The sequence below is a fragment of the Macaca nemestrina genome, chromosome 18, assembly GCF_043159975.1.
Source record: "Macaca nemestrina isolate mMacNem1 chromosome 18, mMacNem.hap1, whole genome shotgun sequence".
NCBI classification, from domain to species: domain Eukaryota; kingdom Metazoa; phylum Chordata; class Mammalia; order Primates; family Cercopithecidae; genus Macaca; species Macaca nemestrina.
This window is the reverse complement of record NC_092142.1, coordinates 18,328,264-18,349,569: the sequence shown is the minus strand read 5'-3', so window position 1 is coordinate 18,349,569 and position 21,306 is coordinate 18,328,264. Positions and strand designations below refer to the sequence as shown.

The window sequence follows — 21,306 nt, the reverse complement described above, 5'->3', positions numbered from 1 at the left end:
TATAGTAGTATGCTATCTCCAACTATACAAATAATGACAATGCTCTAGGTCAGAGTTAGCAAACACTACTTTTTTTTTTTTTTTTTTTTTTAAGAAACAGGTCTTGATCTGTTGCCTAGCCTGGAGCACAGTAGCACAATCATAGCTCACTGCAGCCTTGAGTTTCTCGGCTCAAGGGATCCTCCTGCCTCAGCCTCCCAAGTAGCTGGAATTACAGGCATGCACCACCACACCTAGCTAATTTTTAAATTTTTTTGTAGACATGGGGTCTCACTATGTTGCCCAGGCTCGTCTTGAACTTCTGGCCTCAAGCAGTCCTCCTGCCTTGGCTTCCCAAAGTGCTGGGATTATACACATGAGCCACCATGCCCAGCCTGGCACACACTTTTTGTAAAGGGCCACAGAGTAAATATTTTAGGCTTGGATATTATAAAGTCTGTACTACAACTGCTCAGATCCACTGCTGTGGCCCCCAAATAGCTGAGTTTGGAACCGTTGCTTGGCAAAGTTCAACTTGCATTAGGTTGGTGCAAAAATAATTGCGGTTCTTGCCATTACTTTTATTACTAATAGCTGCATCCCTCTACCTCTGTCTTTTATTTATTTATTTATTTATTTATTTATTTATTTATTTATTTATTTTGACACAGTTTCGCTCTTATTGCCCAGGCTGGAGTGCAATGGCTTGATCTCGGCTAACCGCAACCTCTGCCTCCCGGGTTCAAGTGATTCTCCTGCCTCAGCCTCCCGAGTAGCTGGGATTACAGGCATGATCCACCACGCCCAGCTCATTTTGTATTTTTAGTAGAGACGGGGTTTCTCCAGGTTGGTCAGGCTGGTCTCGAACTCGCGACCTCAGGTGATCCACCCGCCTCGACCTCCCAAAGTGCTGGGATTACAGGAGTAATCCCACTGGACCCGGCTGCCTCTGTCTTTATTTGGCCTTCTTCCCTGTGCGTATTTCTAGGTCTTTGTATCCAAATCTTCCCCTCCTTTCTCACACTATTTATTGAATTTAGGGCCCACCCTAATCCATCTTAACTTGATGACCTCTACAAAGACCCAAATAAGGTCACCTGCACATGGCCAGGAGTTAGGATTTGAACTTACCTTTTAGGGAGACATAATCAACTCACCACAGCAGCTAGAGATGATCTGTCAATGAGTGGATAGGGCTGTGCCCATCAAATTTATTTATGGATGCTGAAATTTGAATTTTGTAAGATTTTCATGTGTCATGAAATATACTTCTTTTGATTTTTTTCAGCCATTTAAAAATATGAAAACCTACTGGGCACAGCAGTTCATGCCTATAATCCCAGCACTTTGGGAGGCCAAGGCAGGAGGATTGCTTGAGCCCAGGAGTTCAAGACCAGCCTGGGCAACACAGTGAGACCCTGTCTCTAAAAAAAACAAAACAAAACAAAAAACTAGCTGGGTGTGGTGGTGCACACCTGTAGTCCCAGCTTCTCAGGAGGCTAAGACAAGAGGATCATTTGAGTCTAGGATGTCGAGGCTGCTGTGAGCTGTGAACTATGATCATACCACTGCATTCCAGCCTGGACGAGAGAACAAGATCCTAACTCTAAAAAAAATCTGAAAACTAATCTCGGCTTAGGGGTCATACAAACACGCTCAATGTACCTTGAGTAATTAGCTTCCTAGGGCTGCTGTCACAAAATACCACAAACCAGGTGGTTTAAACAACAGAAATGTATTATCTCAGAGTTCTCAAAAGCAGGAATCTGAAATCAAGGTATCTGCAGGACTGTGCTCCCTTTGGAGGCTTCAGAGGAGAATCCCTCATTGCCTCTTGCAGCTTCTGGCGGCTCCAGGTGCCCCTTGGCTTGTGGCTGCCTCACTCCCATCTCTGCCTTCATCTTGCATGGCCTTCTCCTCTGGATCTGAGCCTTCTCCTTTTCTGTTTCTTTTCTTTTCTTTTTTTGAGACAGGTTCTCATCCTGTCACCCAGGCTGGGCTGGAGTACAGTGGGTGATCACGGCTCTCTGCATCCTTGATCTCACCTGGGCTCAAACGATCCTCCTGCCTTAGCCTCCTTGAATATCTGTGACTACGGTGTGCACCACCACGCCCAGGTAATTTTTTATTTTTTGTAGAGATGAGGTCTCACTCATTGTGTTGCCCAGGCCACTTTCGAACTCCTGGCCTCAAGCAATCCTCCTGTCTTGGCCTCCCAAAGAGCTAGGATTACAAGCGTGAGCCACTGTGCCTGGCCTTCTGTTTCTTAGGACACCTTTTATTGGATTTAGAATGCACTGGAGTAATCCCATTGATCTCAACTGGAGATCTGTAATTTAAAGATCCTGGCCGGGCGCGGTGGCTCAAGCCTGTAATCCCAGCACTTTGGGAGGCCGAGACGGGCGGATCACAAGGTCAGGAGATCGAGACCATCCTGGCTAACACGGTGAAACCCCGTCTCTACTAAAAAATACAAAAACCTAGCCGGGCGAGGTGGCGGGCGCCTGTAGTCCCAGCTACTCAGGAGGCTGAGGCAAGAGAATGGCGTGAACCCGGGAGGCGGAGCTTGCAGTGAGCTGAGATCCGGCCACTGCACTCCAGGCTGGGCGACAAAGCAAGACTCTGTCTCAACAAAAAAAAATAAATAAATAAATAAATAAATAAAGATCCTTAAAGATTCTTAAATTAAATTATGTCTACAAAGACCCTTTTTTTCAAAGAAGGTCACATTCACAGGTTCTAGGGGTTAGGATGAGAACGTATCTTTGGGAGGACCATAATTCGCCCCCACTACACCGAGTAAATGACGTATTACTGTTGCTATTTTTGCTGCCTGTAATCTGTTTCCATAGCCCATTTCCTCTAAAGGACTCAAGGTACAGGCCTCAGAACTTTACAGTTGGCAAATCTACTATATGTGTCAGAGCAAATACAGATTTATTCATTCATTCATTTACTACTCATATTTGTGGGTTCTTACCAGGTGTTAGGCCAAGGGGGATGTGAAGGAAAACACAGGGCTTTGAGCTGACAGACGAAAATGGTACATACACACAGTCTATGGGTGGATTAAGAAAACTGTCACTGTTGGCCGGGCACAGTGGCTCATCCCTGTAATCCTAGCACTTTGGGAACCCGAGGCGGCCAGATTGTCTGAGCTCAGGAATTTGTGACCAGCCTGGGCAACATGGCGAAACCCCGTCTAAAAATACAAAAACTTAGGCCGGGCGCGGTGGCTCAAGCCTGTAATCCCAGCACTTTGGGAGGCCGAGATGGGCGGATCACGAGGTCAGGAGATCGAGACCATCCTGGCTAACACGGTGAAACCCCGTCTCTACTAAAAATACAAAAAAAACTAGCCGGGCGAGGTGGCGGGCGCCTGTAGTCCCAGCTACTCGGGAGGCTGAGGCCGGAGAACGGCGTGAACCCAGGAGGTGGAGCTTGCAGTGAGCTGAGATCTGGCCACTGCACTCTAGCCTGGGCTACAGAGCTAGACTCCGTCTCAAAAAAAAAAAAAAAAATACAAAAACTTAGCCGGGCATGGTGGCACGCGCCTGTAATCCCAGCTACTCAGGAGGCTGAGGCACGAGAATTGCTTGAACCTGGGAGGTGGAGGTTGCAGTGAGCCGAAATCACGCCACTGCACTCCAACCTGGGCAACACAGTGTGACACACACCTGTAGTCCCAGCTACCCACGAGACTGAGGTGGGAGGTTCACCTGAGCCCAGGAGGTTGAGGCTGCAGTGAGCCATGATTGCGTCACTGCATTCCAGCCTGGTCAACAGAGCGAGACCTGGTCTCAAAACAAACCAAAAAAAAAAAAAAAAAAAAAAGAAAAGAACCAAAAGCCAAAACTCCTTTAGCATTTAATGTTTGACAAAGGTCACTCCTATGGCTTTTGTTTTCAATAGCTTAGCAAGTATATATACAGACACTCCTCCCAGAGTGTCTGATGTCTTGGAGGTTTGTCTCACAGAGAATGAATGTGAACAGTGATGAGAGGAAAAGAGAGAGAAGGGTTTCATTTCCCACAGCGGGAGCAGGGGGAGCTCATGGAGAGGTAACATGTAACCAGGTTGTGAAGGACAGGATATGATAGTCCATTTGATGCCTGTATCACATGCCTCCTAGATGTGGCACTTCCTCAGCAGTATCTCTTGGAATGCACAGAACAAACCCAATGAGGCAGGTGCTGTTATTATTGCCATTCACATATGAGAAAAGTGAGGACCAGCCTGGCCAACATAGTGAAACCCTGTCTCTACTAAAAATACAAAAAATTAGCTGGGCATGGTGGCGGGCGCCTGTAATCCTAGCTACGCAGGAGGCTGAGGTAGGAGAATCACTTGAACCTGGGAGGCAGAGACTGCAGTGAGCCGAGATCGCTCACACCAGCCCAAGTGACAGTGCAAGACTCCGTCTCAAAAAAGAGAAAAAAGAAAAGAAGAAAAGTGAGGCCGAGAGAGGTTAAGTAACGTATTAAAAAACACTCCAGGGGCCGGGCGCAATGGCTCGTGCCTGTAATCCCAGCACTTTTGGAGGCCAAGGTGGGTGGATCACTTGGGGTCACAAGTTTGAGAACAGCCTGGCCAACATGGTAAAACCCCGTCTCTACTAAAGATACAAAAATTAGCTGGGCATGGTGGCACATGCCTGTAATCCCAGCTACTCAGGAGGCTGAGGCATGAGAATTGCTTGAACCCGGGAGGTGGAGGTTGCAGTGAGCCAAGATCATGCCACTGCACTCTAGCCTGGATGACAGAGCAAGATTCCATCTCAAAAATTAATTAATTAATTAATTAATTAAATAAAAATAAAAATCACACTCCAGCCTGGGCAACATAGTGAGACCCTGTCTTCAAAAAAAAAAAAAAAAATTAGCTGGGTGTGGTGGTGTGTGCCTATAGTCCCAGCTACCTAGGAAGCTGAGGCAGGAGGATCGCTTGGGCCTGGGAGGTTGAGGCTGCAGTGAGCCTGACGATTGCATCACTGCACTTCAGCCTGGATGAAAGGGAGAGACCTGTCTCAAAAAAGTCACACAGCTGGCAAGTCTGACTCCAGAGCTGGACTCTTCCTCCCTATACTTCACTCTTTTACATTGTAAAGGGCTTTATAGGACAGAAAGGAAAAGAGCAGTGTAGTTTATGTTCATGTCTATTTCTCTAATCAGTTGATGAGGCTCTTGAAGTCAGGGGCTTTGCCATATTCATTTTGGTATCCCGAGTAGCCTTTGCCATGCCTGGTACTTTATAGAGATTTGTTGAATGAATGAATGAAGGAAGGAAGGAATAGGATTTTGACCAACAGAAATTCAAGGAGACCATTCCAGGTAATATAAACAAAACGTGCATATGCTTGTGGTCAAGGAGCATGTGACCGCTTGGGGGAACAGGACATCAGTCCTGTGGTCACGGAAGTGTAGAATTTTTGAATGGACACTGTGGCTCCATTTACTAGCCATTCGTTTCAGCTCTCTTCTAGGGAGCTTCTGTAGCAGGAGCTGGGAAGCGAAACACATTCCCACATTTCCTGGCACGAAGACAGGAGCCACCCGAGACACCCGCTTTGCTAGTGTGGCTGGCAGCAGAGGTGGGGTGGTCCTGCAACTCCGCAGCTGGAGCAGGGGCCCTGGTTCTGCAGGCAGTTTCCTGGTGGGGACAGAGGCGGCAGCTTCCCTGGTGGGCCAGTTTCTGCTCTGTGGCTTAAGAGTTATTTCTGGAAGTTCCACTCAGATTCCTTCACTGCTGCCTTCCCAGTGATTCTCAAACTATCTGTGATAAATGACCTGTTGCTGGTTTGTTATTTAAAATTTCCTGTTGGTTCTACTATACAAGACTATTACATAGCTCATGTCATATGCAATTCACAGGCAACTTAGACTTTTGACGATTATTTTATTTAAAAATCTCCTTTTGGCCAGGTGAGGTGGCTGGTGCCTATAATCTCAGCACTTTGGGAGGCCAAGGTGGGAGCATTGCTTGAGACCAGGAGTTCGAGACCAGTCTGAGCAAAAGAGAAAGATCCCATCTCTACACACACACACAAAAATTTTAATCACCTTGCATATTCAATATTTGACCGGGCCTATCTTTATTTAGAGATTATCCACACTGACCTGTGCCTAGAGAGATGAGCCTGTCAGTCACACCCTTGTAAATGTCACAGCAATGTCAAGTTGATGCAGATGTTTCTAAACACTCTCAAGGGACTGGACCAGGGCCACCAGGAACAAGGGAGTCCAATGCACAACTTTGCCAACAATGCCACCCAGTACTGAATGGCAACCAAGTAACCCAAGCCTATCTTCTCTCTTGGGGAGTCTGAATGAAGGGGACACAGAAGCCCTGAGGAAGGAGAATTCAGAATTAAGCAGAAGCCTTAAATCAGCGGAAGCCATAGAGTAGGCAAAGGCTAGGGGGCAGTGGAAACCACGGCAGGTCAGGGGAGAGTAGGAAGAAGCAAGGCAACCAAACAAATGAGTCCAAGAATGGTGGGCTATCGGAGTTGTTCTGGGAGCACAAAAGCTGCCGTGCAGCCTGAATGACCTTACAGCTCTTTTTCTGACTTGAGTAAGTAGTGCTGTCTGGGTTCCCTGTGATCCTTCTAACCATCCCTGCCGGAGTCTGAGATCGTCCAAATGTGTCTCTTCCTTGCCACCCAGATTCGCTGGGTGGTGGCAGCGTGGGGTGGGGAGGCTCTTTAGCCCAGATCCTCAGAAAACAGAACCTAAGGGTATGGCTTGCCTATGAGTGTTTTACGGGGAGTGGTTCAAGCCGAAGGAAGCTTTGCAGCAAACACAGCTGGTTCCTCCATCCCCTTCAAAGAGGCTGCACAGAGCCTCTTAATCTCTAAACATTTGGGGAGAACAAAGGGCAAACAATTGAGCTGATGATTCTTCCCATGTCCTGTCTCTTGTTGGTCAAAGGATACCCACAGGATATTTACTGTCCCCACTCCGGGCCATGTGGACATGATGAAGAAGCCAGTGTCCCTGAAAGCCCCTGCCTGTACATGTGGGTGGTCTTTCCTTATCATCAGCACCACACAAAGAGGTCCTGTGGCAGGAGTGGCAGCAGCCAGTTCTTTCCAGCTGTGAAAATAGAGTGATCCCTTGCTAGGGTTGCTCTTGTTAAGAAACAAGGCAGGCCAGGTACGATGGTTCACACCTGGAATCCCAACACTTTGGGAGGCCAAGGCGGGAGGATCACTTGAGTCCAGGAATTTGAGGCTAGCCTGGGCAACATAGTGAGACCCTGTCTCTACAAAAAATTATTTTTAAAAACTTAGCCAGGCGAGGTGGTGTACACTTGTAGTCCCAGCTACTCGGGTGGCTGAGGTGGGAGGATTGCTTGAGCCCTGGGAGGCTGCGACTTCAGCCCTGATTATACCACTGCACACCAGCCTAGGCAACAGAACAAGACCTTGCCTCAAAGTACATGCACGCATGCGCATACACACACACTCACACACGAAACAAGGCAAGTGGCTGAGGCCCAGGAGTGCAGATGGGGCCAAATGGATCTGGGGTGGCCCATAAGCTGGGTCTGGTACAAAAGGCTTCCTGGAAGAGATGCCTGCTAAGCTGATTTTGGAGGATGAATTGATCATTGTCAGATAAAGAGATGGAGAAGGGCATCCTGGGCAGAAGTCATTTCATGCATGGAATCCTGGAGGATGAAAGACCATGGTTTGAAATTCAGGGGGTCTGAAGTTTGGGACTGGAGAAAGCAACACTGAGAGATGAGACTGGAGAGTGGGCCACAAGACAGGCCACGATGGACTCTGTGTACCATGCTGTTTGGTCAAGATGCTCTTGTCTGTAAGTAACAGAAGGCCCTCACTCTTCTAATTTAAACAACAAAGACATGTTACAACCTTACATAACAGGACATCTGGAGGTGGAGTGGCTCCAGGCTTGCTTATTAAATGGCTCAACCATGACATCAAGTCCTTCCATCTTTCTTGATATCTTCAGACTAACTTTCCTCCTGGTTACACAATGGCAGCCATGGATCCAGGCATCACATCCAGACATAGCAACATCCATCAGAAAATGGACCTAGCACCATGCCTGGTACTTTACTGAGTTAGCTCTGTTTTTTTAGGGGGATCTCTATTTTACAGCAAGGAAATCTTTTGCAGAAATCTCGTAACTTAGACACGTGACCACATATAACAGCAAAGGAGGCTGGGAAATATACTCATTAGCCTAAATTCTATGTGTCTTGCTAAACATAAATGTTTCATTACTGTAAAAAAGAAAGAGAATAAATATTGGGGGACACTCATCACCCTTTGCCATAGTAAGCAACTAACAGTATCTGCTCCATGAGCCACTGTTGGATCAGTGCCATACTAATTGTGATTTCTAATTAAGTGTATTTTCAAATATATTGTAAGTTGCTTTGAGAGCAGGGTCCATGTCTGTCTTATAGGTGCTCAATTACTAATTGTAGAATGACCAACAGAACAAAAGAAGGAATGAGTCTTATTTCAGAAGTCCAGCAAAGTAGCCCTGGATTGGTAAAGAATCTTTCATTAGAAAAATCCTCTTCTGGCCGGGCGCAGTGGCTCACACCTATAATCTCAGCAATTTGGGAGGCTGAGGTGGGCAGATCACCTGAAGTTGGGAGTTTGAGACCAGCCTGACCAACTTGGAGAAACCCAATCTCTGCTAAAAATACAAAATTAGCTGGATGCAGTGGTGTGTGCCTGTAGTCCCAGCTGCTCAGGAGGCTGAGGCAGGAGAATCACTTGAACCTGAGAGGCAGAGGTTGCAGTGAGCCGAGATTGTGCCATTGCACTCCAGCCTGGGCAACAGGAACAAAACTCCATCTCAAAAAAAAAAAAAAAAGAGAAGAAAAGAAAGAAAGAAAGAAAGAAAAACGCTCTTCCCTGGTCTCTATTTTAGAGGCCACTGTCTCTATAAGAGTCATGAATAATGAAACTAACATCAGTCAAAGGAAAGCTTTGGTGTGGCAGAGATGAAGGGCCATGAGAGAGCTAATGAGTCTGTAATGCAATTTGGTGCCAATAAACTGGTACGATATTAACTCTAAGGCTATGAGATTTACTCTATAAAGCCAATGCAATTAAAGACTAAGAACCCGATCCTCCACCTGCTCCAGTTCTTCTAGTTCGAGTCATTCTAGCGCCGACTTCCCGCTGACATTGTCTGGTGATGTCATGGTGAGAATTTTGACAGTCATTAAATTTCTGCCTGGAGGGCCAACGGGACCAAAGAAACTCAGAAGTGAGTGGGACATAAAGCCACCGAGGGCAGAAAGCCGTTGTCTACAAAGTTAACATGTCAAACACAAGACCCCCTCTTCCTGGTCTCCTGCTAGCATTGCGGTGATGAGAGCCAGCTGTCTTGAACATTTACTAGGGGACAGGCCATGTTCTAATTAGGCACTTGATTTAACTCATTCAGCCCTCACAACAAAGAACAAAGTTATGGGCCAGGCGCGGTAGCTCATGCCTGTAATCCCAGCACTTTGGGAGGCCGAGGCGGGCAGATCACAAGGCTGGGAGTTCAAGACCAGCCTGACTAACATGGTGAAACCCTGTCTCTACTAAAAATACAAAAATTAGCCAGGCATGGTAGCGGGTGCCTGTAATCCCAGCTATTCAGGAGACTGAGGCAGGAGAATCGCTTGAACTGGGAGGCAGAGGTTTCAGTGAACTGACATCAGGCCACTGCACTCCACCCTGGGCAACAGAGCAAGACTCCATTCAAAAAGAAAAAAAAAAAAAAGAACAACTTTATGGACATCCTCCCCACTGATTTTTAAATTTTTTTTTTTTTTTTTTTTTTGAGACAGAGTCTCGCTCTGTCGCCTGGGCTGGAGTGCAGTGGCCAGATCTCAGCTCACTGCAAGCTCCGCCTCCCGGGTTTACGCCATTCTCCTGCCTCAGCCTCCTGTGTAGCTGGGACTACAGGCGCCCGCCACCTCGCCCAGCTAGTTTTTTGTATTTTTTAGTAGAGACGGGGTTTCACCGTGTTAGCCAGGATGGTCTTGATCTCCTGACCTCGTGATCCGCCCGTCTCAGCCTCCCAAAGTGCTGGGATTACAGGCTTGAGCCACCGCGCCCGGCGATTTTTTAATTTTTTAAAGAGACGGGGTCTGACACTATTGCTCAGACTGGTCTCAAACTCCTGAACTCAAGTGATCCTCCCACTTTAGCCTCTCAAAGTGCCGGGATTGTAGGCATGAGCCACCTTGCTGACCGGTAGGTTCTATCTTTATCCCCATTTTGCAGATAGGGAAACGAAGGCGTTGGCAGGATACACACATTGTGTGAGATCAGGCAGCCAGATTCAAACCTATGCCTCCTACATTATACCTTTAATCATCCTACAGACTGCTTCAAGTAAGTTTTTCCAAATAAATGTCTGATGCTTTTTTTCCATGGTTTGAGGCGAGAGGAACAAAATAAGACATGATGGGATTTTTTTTTTTTTTTTTGTAAAGTTCAATTTACAGTGGAGTCTCATCTTGCAGGTCAGGGACATTTCTAAGTCAGCACATAGAAAATGAAATTTTCTTTAAATTACCTTTTGTATTTACTTCAAATTAGCTTTGTTCTATCAGCGTAGGAGTTTGAATTACACATTTGTCAAAACTTATTGGATGGTCCACTTTAGACTTGTGCATTTCACGGTATCTAGATTTGATCTCAAAAAATCATAAACACATACTAGATTCTAGTGAGTGATGAGCATGCTGAAGGGGTTAGGGGTGAAGTATACTGACCTCAGCAATTGCTTTTAAAATGCATCAAAAAATAAGATGAACTGATGAGTGGAGAGGGGGCGGATAAAGGAATAAACATGAGATAAGGCCAGCTGAGTTAAACGTTAATGGTAGAATCTAGGTTGTGGATATATGGGTGTTCACTGCACAATTCCTTCCATTTCTCTGTATGTTTGGGGAAAAATGTAAATATAATGTTAAGGGAGAATGCTCAGTTGAGCATTTGATGAAGGAGTTGGTTTGAGTTTAGTAGCCAAGTTGTGTGAATAATATATAACTTTAAGCACTCAGCAAAGTGTGACACTCACAATGTGACATAATGTCAGACCGGCAACAAAGACTGGGAAATGTAGTCTATCCATGTGTCCTGCTAAGTGTGTTTCATTAGCATAAAAAAGAAAACAAACAAACAAATATTGAGGGACATGATCCCTTTACATCAGTAAAAAGATGAGGGAGATTGCCAATGCTATTGAAAGCATTTGCGGCTGGGTGTGGGGGCTCACGCCTGTATTCCCATCACTTTGGGAGGCCAAGGCAGGAAGATCACTTGAGCTCAGGAGTTTGAGACCAACCTAGGCAACATGGCGGAACCTGTCTCTACAAAAAAATACAAAAATTAGCTGGGTGCAGTAATGTGTGCCTGGAATCCCAGCTACTCAGGAGGCTGAAGGGGGAGGATCCCTTGAGCCCAGGAGGTTGAGGCTGCAATGAGCTGTGAATGCACCACTGCACTCAAGCCTGGGTAACAGAGGGAGACTCAATCTATACATACATACATACATACATACATACATACATACATACATACATACAATAAAGCATTCTCTTCCAACCCCAGAGCATTTTTGTTTTGGTAACTGAATTCCAATAATTTAAATCTGTATGGGATGTGGTTTCAGTATAGTTATTTCAAAAATCTGTTCCTTTTGGATAATTTACTCCAGAAGAAGACAGCTGTCCTGTTGTGAGGGCACTCAAGGACCCCTGTGGGGAGGCCCACAAGCTGAAAAACTGAAGCTGCCTGGCAAAAATCAGCACTAACATGCTAGGTGTGTGCTGAGCCATACTGGAATCACTGCTGCCAGCTTCAGTCAAGCCTTCAGATAATGCAGCCCCCAGTTGAGATCTTGGCTGCAACTTCATGCGAGAACTTGAGCTAGAGCCACTCAGGGAAGCTGCTTCCAGGCTTCTGACCCACAAAAACTGTGTGAGATAATAAATGATTATTGTTTTAAGCCACTAAAAAAATACTCTAAGAAGATACACTTCCACTCTGTTGGGCATGAAAATAACTATTTTCTTTTACAGGAGAAACTGGTACTAATGATAGTCAAAGCAGGTTCTCTTCTCTCCTTAAGTCCTCACTTAGTAAAATGAAAAGTTGGCAATTCTAGGTTAATTCCTCAAATACTTTACCTTCTGCCACTCAAAAATGTGGACAGGGCTTTTGTCTGCTTTGTTCCTTGTTACCTATCCAGTGCCTGGCATAGATAGTCACTCAATACATAAATATGTGTTGAATTAATTTTAATGCTTCATGAAATCTAAAAAGTTGAGGGAAAGAAAAACCTGCATCAACACACCAGAAGTCACTAAGTCATTACTAAATAAATGGATGGTTAGACAGATGTCCCTAAACTATAGCCCAGCCGCACACAGACAACCTGTGACTGTGTGTCCATAGACATAGTTGTCACGACCTCCCAACCAGCAGGAACAGAAAGAACCAAGTCCCATCCAGGATTCCCTTTATTACAAGTAACCCTCCATCAATTTCATCCCAAGGAGGAAAAGAATGACTCTTTCATATTCCCAAAAGCCAAGAGGACCCTGTGTGTTTTGATGCCTAAAAAAGAATCACTTGAATTCTGCATCTCTCTGGTGGAGAAGGAAGAAAAGACTGCAGCAGTGGATGGAAACACAGTAAAGAAGAAGTCCTAAATCGTCATATTTCCTACTCTCTAGATAGGCACAGTGGTAAATTCTGTCACCTACTTACTGAGACCTGAATTCTTGGCAATGGGTAAATCCATAGTTCATGATTCAACTCATACTTAACAGTTGTCCACATTCTCAAGCCCTTGCTATGTGTCAAGCGCTGCGCTTTGCATACACATTATTACTAAATCTCATAGCCAGTTTTTTTGTTTCGAGACAGAGTCTTGCTCTGTCACCCAGGCTGGAGTGCAGTGGCACAAACACAGCTAACTTCAGCTCAAGTGATCCTTCCACCTCAGGTTCCCAACTAGTTGGGACTGCAGGTGCATGCCACCATGTCCAGCTAATTTTTTAACGTTCTGTAGACACAGGAGTCTCACCATGTTGCCCAGGCTGGTCTTGAACTCCTTGATTCATGTGATCCTCTGCCTTGGCCTCCCAAAGTGTCATGGCCAATTTTTAAGGTCGATATTAACATCATCACCCATTTTACAGATGAGGAAACTGAAATTCAGAAGGATTCTAAAATGTATCTGTGTGCATCCAAATATGGGCAGATGGAACCCAAACTTGAACTCAGTTCCACCTGACTCCCACACCAGTGCCCTTACTACTACATCATGAGGATTCTCTGAATTGAATATCAAAGCGGGTGGCATTGTTATTGGGTCTATTTTACAAATGAGAACTAGAATTGAGACCATAAATTCAAACTTTCATCAATTACTATTAGGGGGTTAGAACACTCCAGTGGATGTCTCTTGTTTCATTCTCTTTGGCATTCTTTCTCCCTTCTTCTGGTGACAGCACCCTGATTTTTCTCCACACCTTCCCAGTTCTCAGTTCATTGATCTAGCCCCAATGGCCCCAAAAACACATGACCTAGGCCTGTCCACTACCCCCGCTGCTCACTGTGGGTTTCAGAGTGGGAAAGTGATCCAAGCTGATCCGATAAGAGAGTATCAGTTAGCTTCTGCTGCATAACAAACATCTCCAAACTTAAAGTCTTCAATAACAAATATTTATTATTTTTTATAATTCTGTGGGTTGGCAGAGTGGTTCATCTGGCCTAGGCCAATTCAACTGACCTGTGTAGTCTCTTGGTGGCTTGGCTGAAGCTGAGTGATCTAGGATGGTCTCACTCTCATGTCTGGTGGTTGGTAGGCTAGCTGGTCTACGGGTTCCACACCTGGGACTGCTTGTCTCTACTCCATGTAATTTCCCATCCTCCAGTAGGCCATGTCAGTCTTGTTTATGTGACAGCAGCATTCAAAGAGATCCAGAGCAAAGGCTGAAAAGCATGTCACTGTCACTTTTACCATAGTCTATTGTTCAAAACAAGTCACAAATCCAGCCCAGATGCAGGGACTGGAGTAATACACGCCACCTCATAGTGGAAGGAGCTGCAAAGAATTTGAGGCCATGTGCAATTTACTCCAGAGTCAATCTTGGGGCTTTTGCTGGAAAATTAAGAAAGAAAAGCCCTTTTTCCATCAAGGGTACTGGTTGAGTAAGCCTGGAGATGCTACCAGGTGTCCTGTCATTGCAAGGAAAAGCCTTGCTGGAGAGGAAAGGATCACAAAGACTAGAGATAAAAATCGGCTTCACTGGAACTTCTGGATCCAGTCAGACCTGAAATTGACACACACCTGTAAATCTCAGCACTTTGGGAGACCTAGGTGGGAGGATCACTTGAACCCAGGAGTTTGAGACCAGCCTGGGCAACGGAGAGAGACCCCATCTCTTCACAAAAATGTAAAAATAAGGTGGGTGTGAGGTGGGAGGATCACTTGAGCCCTGGAGGTCGAGGCTGCAGCGAGCTGTGATCACATTACTTCACTCCAACCTGGACAACAGAGCAAGACTATGCCTTCAGAAAAAAAAAAAAAAAAGAAGACAGTGCTGAAGTTGGGTTTCACAGAAGACAGTGATGAAGTTGTTTCATACAAGTGTCTGCTTTTGCCTTCAACAGAGATGGGATAAGACTGCAGGAATTTTCAGAAAAGATGCAAGGAGAGTTGTCACATACTAATTTTTTTGTTTGTTTTTTTAGAGATAGAGTCTCACTCTGTCGCCCACACTGGAGTGCAATAGTTTGCTCTCAGCTCACTGCAATCTCCACCTTCCAGGTTCAAGAGATTCTCCTGCCTCAGCCCCTGAGTAGCTGGGATTACAGGTATGTGCCACCACGCCCAGCTAATTTTTGCACTTTTAGTAGAGATAGGGTTCCACCATGTTGGCCAGGCTGGTCTCAAACTCCTGACCTCAAGTGATCCACCCACCTCAGCCTCCCAAAGTGCTGGGATTACAGGGGTGAGCCACCCCTAGCCTTGTAGCATACTAATTTAATGATGAGCAGGTTAGCTGGAACCTTTTGATCTGGAAAAGGTAGCTGGTATGGAATATCAGTCACTTTTTTTCGTGTTATGTTAATGTTTCCATGGGCAACCAAATTGCTACCAGTTTTTTCCTTAGGGTAAAACAGAGAAGCCTCATCACAAAACCCAATGACACCTAAACACAACACTCTTTGTTTTTGTTTTTTTTAGAGATGGGGTCTTACTATGTTGCCCAAGCTGGTCTCAAACTCCTGGACTCAAGAAATCCTCCCACCTCAATTTATTTTATTTTATTTTTTGTAGAGATTAGGTCTTGGCTACGTTGCCCAGGCTGGTCTCTAACTCTGGGCTTCAAGTAACACCCCCACCCACTGCTCGGCTCACCCTCCCAAAGTGCTGGGATTATAGGCAGAAGCCACCACACCCAGCCTACAATGTTTACAATTTGGTGATTTGTACCTCTAAGACTCTTCAGAAGAAAATACTTAGAAATGAAAATGGAACATATGGAAATGGATGGACATTGTTGATGCCTGGAATATAGTAAAGTCAAATTAGGGACACTTCTAATGTACGTGAACTCAACTATAAGTATATGGCAGAAAGAGGACAGAGTAAGAAAGGAGGGGGAGGCTGGGGGCAGTGCCTCACACCTGTAATCCCAGCACTTTGGGAGGCTGAGGTGAATGGATCACTTGAGGTCAGGAGCTCGAGACCAGCCTGGCCCACATGGTGAAACCCCGTCTCTACTAAAAATACAAAAATTAGCCAGGCGTGGTTGTGGGTGCCTGCAATCCCAGCTACTCAGGAGGCTGAGACAGGAGAACTGTTTGAACTTGGGAGGCAGAGGTTGCAGTAAGCCGAGATCACACCACTGCACTCCTGCCTGGGCGACAGGGCAAGACTCTATCTCACAAAAAAAAAAAGAAAGAAAGAAAAGAAAAGAAAAAGAAAGAAGGGGAGAGAGAGAGAGGGAGAATATGGGAGAATGTGAAAGTCACAAACATTGCAGGGGAGCCCATCTACTTCTGAATCTTTGAAACGCCTGTGAGAAGGGAATTGGCTGTTGGCCCCTCAGACTAGACTAGGCCAGTTTCCCCACCTGCTGGGTGTGACTCATGTTTAAAGATTCCTATTTTCCTTCAACGTCATCCCTAGAAACAATGTCTTACAGAACTGTTATTAAGTTTAGCCTAAAGCCACTTTGGGAGGTGAAGGCGGGCAGATCACCTGAGGTCAGGAGTTCAAGACTAGCCTGGCCAGCATGGTAAAACTTCGTCTCTACTGAAAATATAAAAATTAGCCAGGCATGGTGATACATGCCTGTAATCCCAGCTACTTGGGAGGCTGAGGCAGGAGACTCACCTGAACCCGGGAGGTGGAGGTCGTAGTGAGCTGAGATCTTACTACTGCACTCTAGCCTGAGCAACAAAGTGAGACTTCGTCTCAAAAACAAAATGAAAAATAATAATAATAGAAAATATTTATATTTTCCTTCAACATCATCCCTAGAAACAATGTCTTACAGAGCTGTTAAATTAAGTTTAGCCTAAAGCTGCCTCCTAACATATTTTAAGTTCTGCATAAAGGTTTCTCCATCTGTAATGGACTATAACCTAACCGCAGGTATAAACAGACCGTAAACTACTCATGTGCCAATCACCGAGTTTTGCCCAATCACAGACAGCCAACTGTTGAAGCCGTGTCAAATAAACCAAACGCTGAGCTGTAACCAATCCAGCTGTTTCTGTACCTCACTTCCATTTTCACTTTCCTTTCCCTGTCCATACATCTTCTCTGACCACGTGGCTGCACCAGAGTCTCTCTGAACCTCTTCTGTTTCAAGAGCTGCCCAATTCGTGAATCATTCTTTGCTCAATTAAACTCTGTTACATTTAATTTGTCTAAGGTTTTTCTTTTAATAGAGAGCAACTGAAGAAATGCAGTGATGTGTTCCGGCCCCGGGAACAAATAAACTGTGTGTGTGGACCTCCTGGGAGACTCTGTACTTAAGGGCGTCTTTGACAATAGTGGTTTTCACCATCCTGGCTGACCTTGGAACTTCCCCCAACCTCAGTTCCACATGGAAAGAGATGGAGAGAATGAACAGGTCTCTTGCTCTGAAACCTTCAGTAACTCTCGCTTTGCAATACTGGAGTCCGCTGCAGTTTCAAATACTCTTGCTGGAGGGCATAATATCCTTTAACCTATCCCAACCCATTGAATTCATCGAAATGCGAATGTGACTTCTAAATCCTCAGAAGCTAACTAACCTCAGGCTGGGCATGGTGGCTCTCACCTGTAATCCCAGAACTTTGGGAGGCTGAGATAGGAGGATCATTTGAGCCCAGGAGTTTGAGACCAGCCTGGGCAACATAGTGAGACCCTGTCTATAAAAAAAAAAATTAGCTAGGCATGGTGGTGCCCACCAGTAGTCCCAACCATTCAGGAGGCTGAGGCAGGAAAATTACTCAAGCCCAGGAAGTTGAGGATGCCGTGAGCCGTGATCACGCCACTGCACTCCAGACTCTGGGATGCAGTGAAACACTGTCTCAAAAAAAAAAAAATTAAAAAAGCTAACTTCCCAGTGATCTTGGACTCCTTGCTCCAGAACCTCTTGAGAAGCTTTTCTAAACCACCTCCTGGTCACCTGATTGTACTGCAAGATTGGCACTATCTGCTGAAAGTCACACTGGCAGCTTCTCACGTAGACACATGCTGCTTCCCCAAGTCTAAGCACCTTCTTTGTCACTCCATGCTCTGACCATCAGCTTGACAAAATGCCAAGTCGCTTTTGTGTACCTGGCACTTGAACACAGAGGTCCTTCACTTTTCCTCCTTTGTTGAGGGCACTTTGTGAGCAAAGAAGGAGTGAATTTGGCTCTTTTTATAGCCCTATCTAAAGGCCAGCCTTTTTTTCTGCAGCTGGAAGTGATCTATGCCACACTGTGTGCTTAAAAGGGATGGATCATCAGCCCTGCCCTCGTGTCAGGGCTGTGCAGAGCACATAATCTACCTTCCATTTCCTCTGCAAAACCACCTGAGGTTTAACTTGATGCATTTCATTTCTGACCCTGCATGAAGGACCACCTCAACACCTGCATGTTTTAGGAGGTTTTAACAATATCCACTTTGTCAATCATCTGGGATCTCCAGTCCACACCGTGCCCAGTAGGAAGCCAGTGTTCACTTTGCATGAGTAAAAACTCAAAGCCTAAACTAGGCACAGCTTATCTTAACCACACAGAGGGATGGAAAAGGCAGGCAGCTATGCTTACTCAGAATTATTTTAATGGAATGATCCTTGTCCTACTGTGTGACTGTTGTTCACCTAACAGGTATTTGTGTTTATTATAGATAATTCATTCAATATTCATTGATTCAAAAAATAGTGATTGTCCATTTTCTGTTGCTTATTACAGAATATCTGAAAGGAAAATAATTTATTACTTACAGTTATTGAGGCTGGGAAGTCCAAGGTTAAGGGGCTGCTCTGGTGAAGGCCTTGTTGCTGGTGGGGACTCTCTGCAGGGTCCCAAGATGGCACAGGGCATCACAGAGCAAGGGGTTGAGTGTGCTAGCTCAGATCTCTCTTCCTCTTCTTATAAAGCACCAGTTCTAAAGCCTGTAGTCCCAGCTACTCAGGAGGCCGACGCAGGAGAACTGCTTGAGCCCAGGAGGTGGAAGTTGCACTGAGCTAAACTCCAGCCTGGGCAACAGGAACAAAACTCTGTCTCAGAGAGAGAGAAGAAAAGAAAAGAAAAGGAAAACAAAAGAAAAGGAAAGAAAAGAAAAGAAGGAAAGAAGAAAGGAAGGAAGGAAGGAAGGAAGGAAGGAAGGAAGGAAGGAAGGAAGGAAGGAAGGAGGGAGGGAGGGAAGGAAGGAAAAAAGAAAAGAAAAGAGAAGAAAGAAAAGAAAGGGAAAGAAGGAAGGGAAGGGAAAAGAAAAGGAGGGAGGAAGGAAGGAAAGAAAAAAGAGAAAAGAAAAGAAGGAGAGAGGAAGGAAGGATGGAAGGGAGGGAGGGAAAATTGCAGGTAATTTTTCTTTGGACACTATCAGATCCCTCAACAAACAATATCGTCAGCCACACCGTTCTTCGTCACCTTAAGAAGTACGGAGATGCGAAGTATATTTTATGTTCATATGCTTTGATCAATCCCAATAACTTTCAATTTCCTAATTTCACATACGATAAATCTCCAAATGCTTCAAATAGGTCCATGGTCCTTCTGACCTGTAAGTGAAATCATTACAAACTGTTGTGGATCTGAAAGGGAGACACAGTGACTCCAACGAGTTGAGGATTATCCTTCAAAACCTTTCTACCTGTCATGGAAATGGATTTGAAAGCAATGCAAGGAGGTGAAATAACAGGTTTTAAGGTTAATTCGATGTTGAAGATAAGGCTGAAGAAAGAGTCAGGAATACATGTTGGACTCTAGTTTAGGCAACTGGTTAGAACTTTCAATCCCCATTGGCTGGAATTCTGTCTGGCACAGGGCACATGCTAAATAAATGTTTGTGAATGAAAAAAAAAAATCTTCCCTTGAAATGAATCGCTTCCCTCAACTTCCTTATTTTTGTCCTATATTTTGATTGTTTTCCTAGTCATTCAGCCTGAAACTCATCACTGACTCATCTTGAGGTCCTGTATTAGTTGGGGTTCTCTGGAGAAACAGAATCACAGAACCAATCAAATGTACACACACACACACACAGATTTATTATAAAGAATTTGCTCAGAGCAATTACGAAAGCTGAGAAGTCTCAAGATCTGCAGTTGGCTAGCTGGAGACCCAGGAGAGCTGATAGTGTCGTTCCAGTCCAAAAGTCACTGACTTGAGCCAGGCACAGTGGCTCACGCCTGTAATCCCAGCACTTCGGGAGGCGGAGGCAGAGATGGATTGCTTAAGTCCATGTATGAGTCTGTTCTCACCCTGCTAATACGTATCAGAGACTGGGTAATTTATAAAGAAAAGAGGTTTCATTGACTCACAGTTTTGCATGGCTGGGGAGGCCTCAAGAAATTTACAATCATGGTGGAAGGGGAAGCAAACACGTCCTTCTTCATACAGCAGCAGGAATGTGAAGAATGAGTGCCCAGCAAAGAGGGAAGCCCCTTATAAAAACATCAGATTTCGTGAGAACTCACTCACTATCACGAGAACAGGATGGGGAAAACCACCTCCATGCTTCAATTGTCTCCACCTGGTCCCTCCCATGACATGTGGGGATTATGGGAACTACAATTCAAGATGAGATTTCGGTGGGACCACAGCCAAACCATATGAGTCCAGGAGTTCAAGACTAGCCTGGGCAACATGGTGAAACCTGTCACTACAAATATATATATATATATACAAAAAGTAGCTAGGCATGGTGGCACGTACCTATAGTCCCAGCTATTCAGAGGACTGAGGTGGGAGAATTGCTTGAGCCTGGGAGGCAGAGGTTGCAGTGAGCCAAGATCACACCAAGATCACTGAACTCTAGCCTGGGTGACAGACTGATACCCCATCTCAAAAAAACCATCAATAACAACAGCAAAAGTCACTGACTTGAGACCCAGGAAAGACCAATGTTTCAAGTCTGAAGGACAGAAAGAAAACGATGTCCCGGCTTGCAGGTTGTCAGACAGGAGGCGTTCCCTCTTACTTAGCCTTTTTGTTCCATTCAAACCTTCAACTGATTGGAAGGGGCTCATCCACATTAGGAAGGGCAGTCGGTCTCACTCAGTCTATTGACGATAATGTTCATCTGACCCAGATACACCCTTGCAGACACGCCCAGAATAATGTTCGAGCAAATGTCTGGGCACCCTGTGGCCCACTCAAGTGGACACATAAAATTAACCATCCCAGGTCCTTTCCAATTAGTCACCGACATCTGTTCTTTTCTGGAGAGTTGATTTCTATCCTGGCAGGAAAGAGGCACACAGAAAAGAGGCTTATTGAAGGGAACTGAATGAGGGGACTGGTCAGAAAAGTCAGCACAGAATGAAGGGAACTTAAGATTGAAGGATGGTGATGCTTCCAAGGACATGCAACTGTAGGAAGATGCTACCACCTGTGGATTGAGGAGGCATGCAAAGGAGGTGGACTAGGCACTCACTGTCCAAAGCACTTAACACATTAACCTTCAAAAAAAGTTTTATTGGAATATAATTACATACCATACAATTCACCAATTTAAGGTGTACACTTACAGTCTTGCAACTATCATCACAGTCTATTTTAGAGCATTTTCATTGCCCCAAAGGTAAATCTTGCACCCTTTGCCATTGGCCTCT

At 45.2% G+C, this 21,306-nt stretch overlaps 1 protein-coding gene across 4 annotated transcripts in view; it reads right to left on the bottom strand.

The window, feature by feature from the left end:
- The window catches only part of LOC105464276 (ITPRIP like 2), a 38,065-nt gene that overhangs the window by 10,537 nt on the left and 6,222 nt on the right, over positions 1–21,306 (bottom strand). Inside the window, exons 2-4 of one of the 4 annotated variants that reach the window (XM_071084192.1) lie at positions 19,121–20,933; positions 18,472–18,726; positions 13,767–13,969 (exon numbers count right to left, since the gene is read on the bottom strand). The gene's annotated coding sequence lies outside the window, so the exon portion shown is untranslated. Of the gene's footprint in view, positions 1–13,766; positions 13,970–18,471; positions 18,727–19,120; positions 21,225–21,306 lie in introns of those variants that run through there. The other 3 variants (XM_071084193.1, XM_071084194.1, XM_071084190.1) reach the window with 3 other exon arrangements.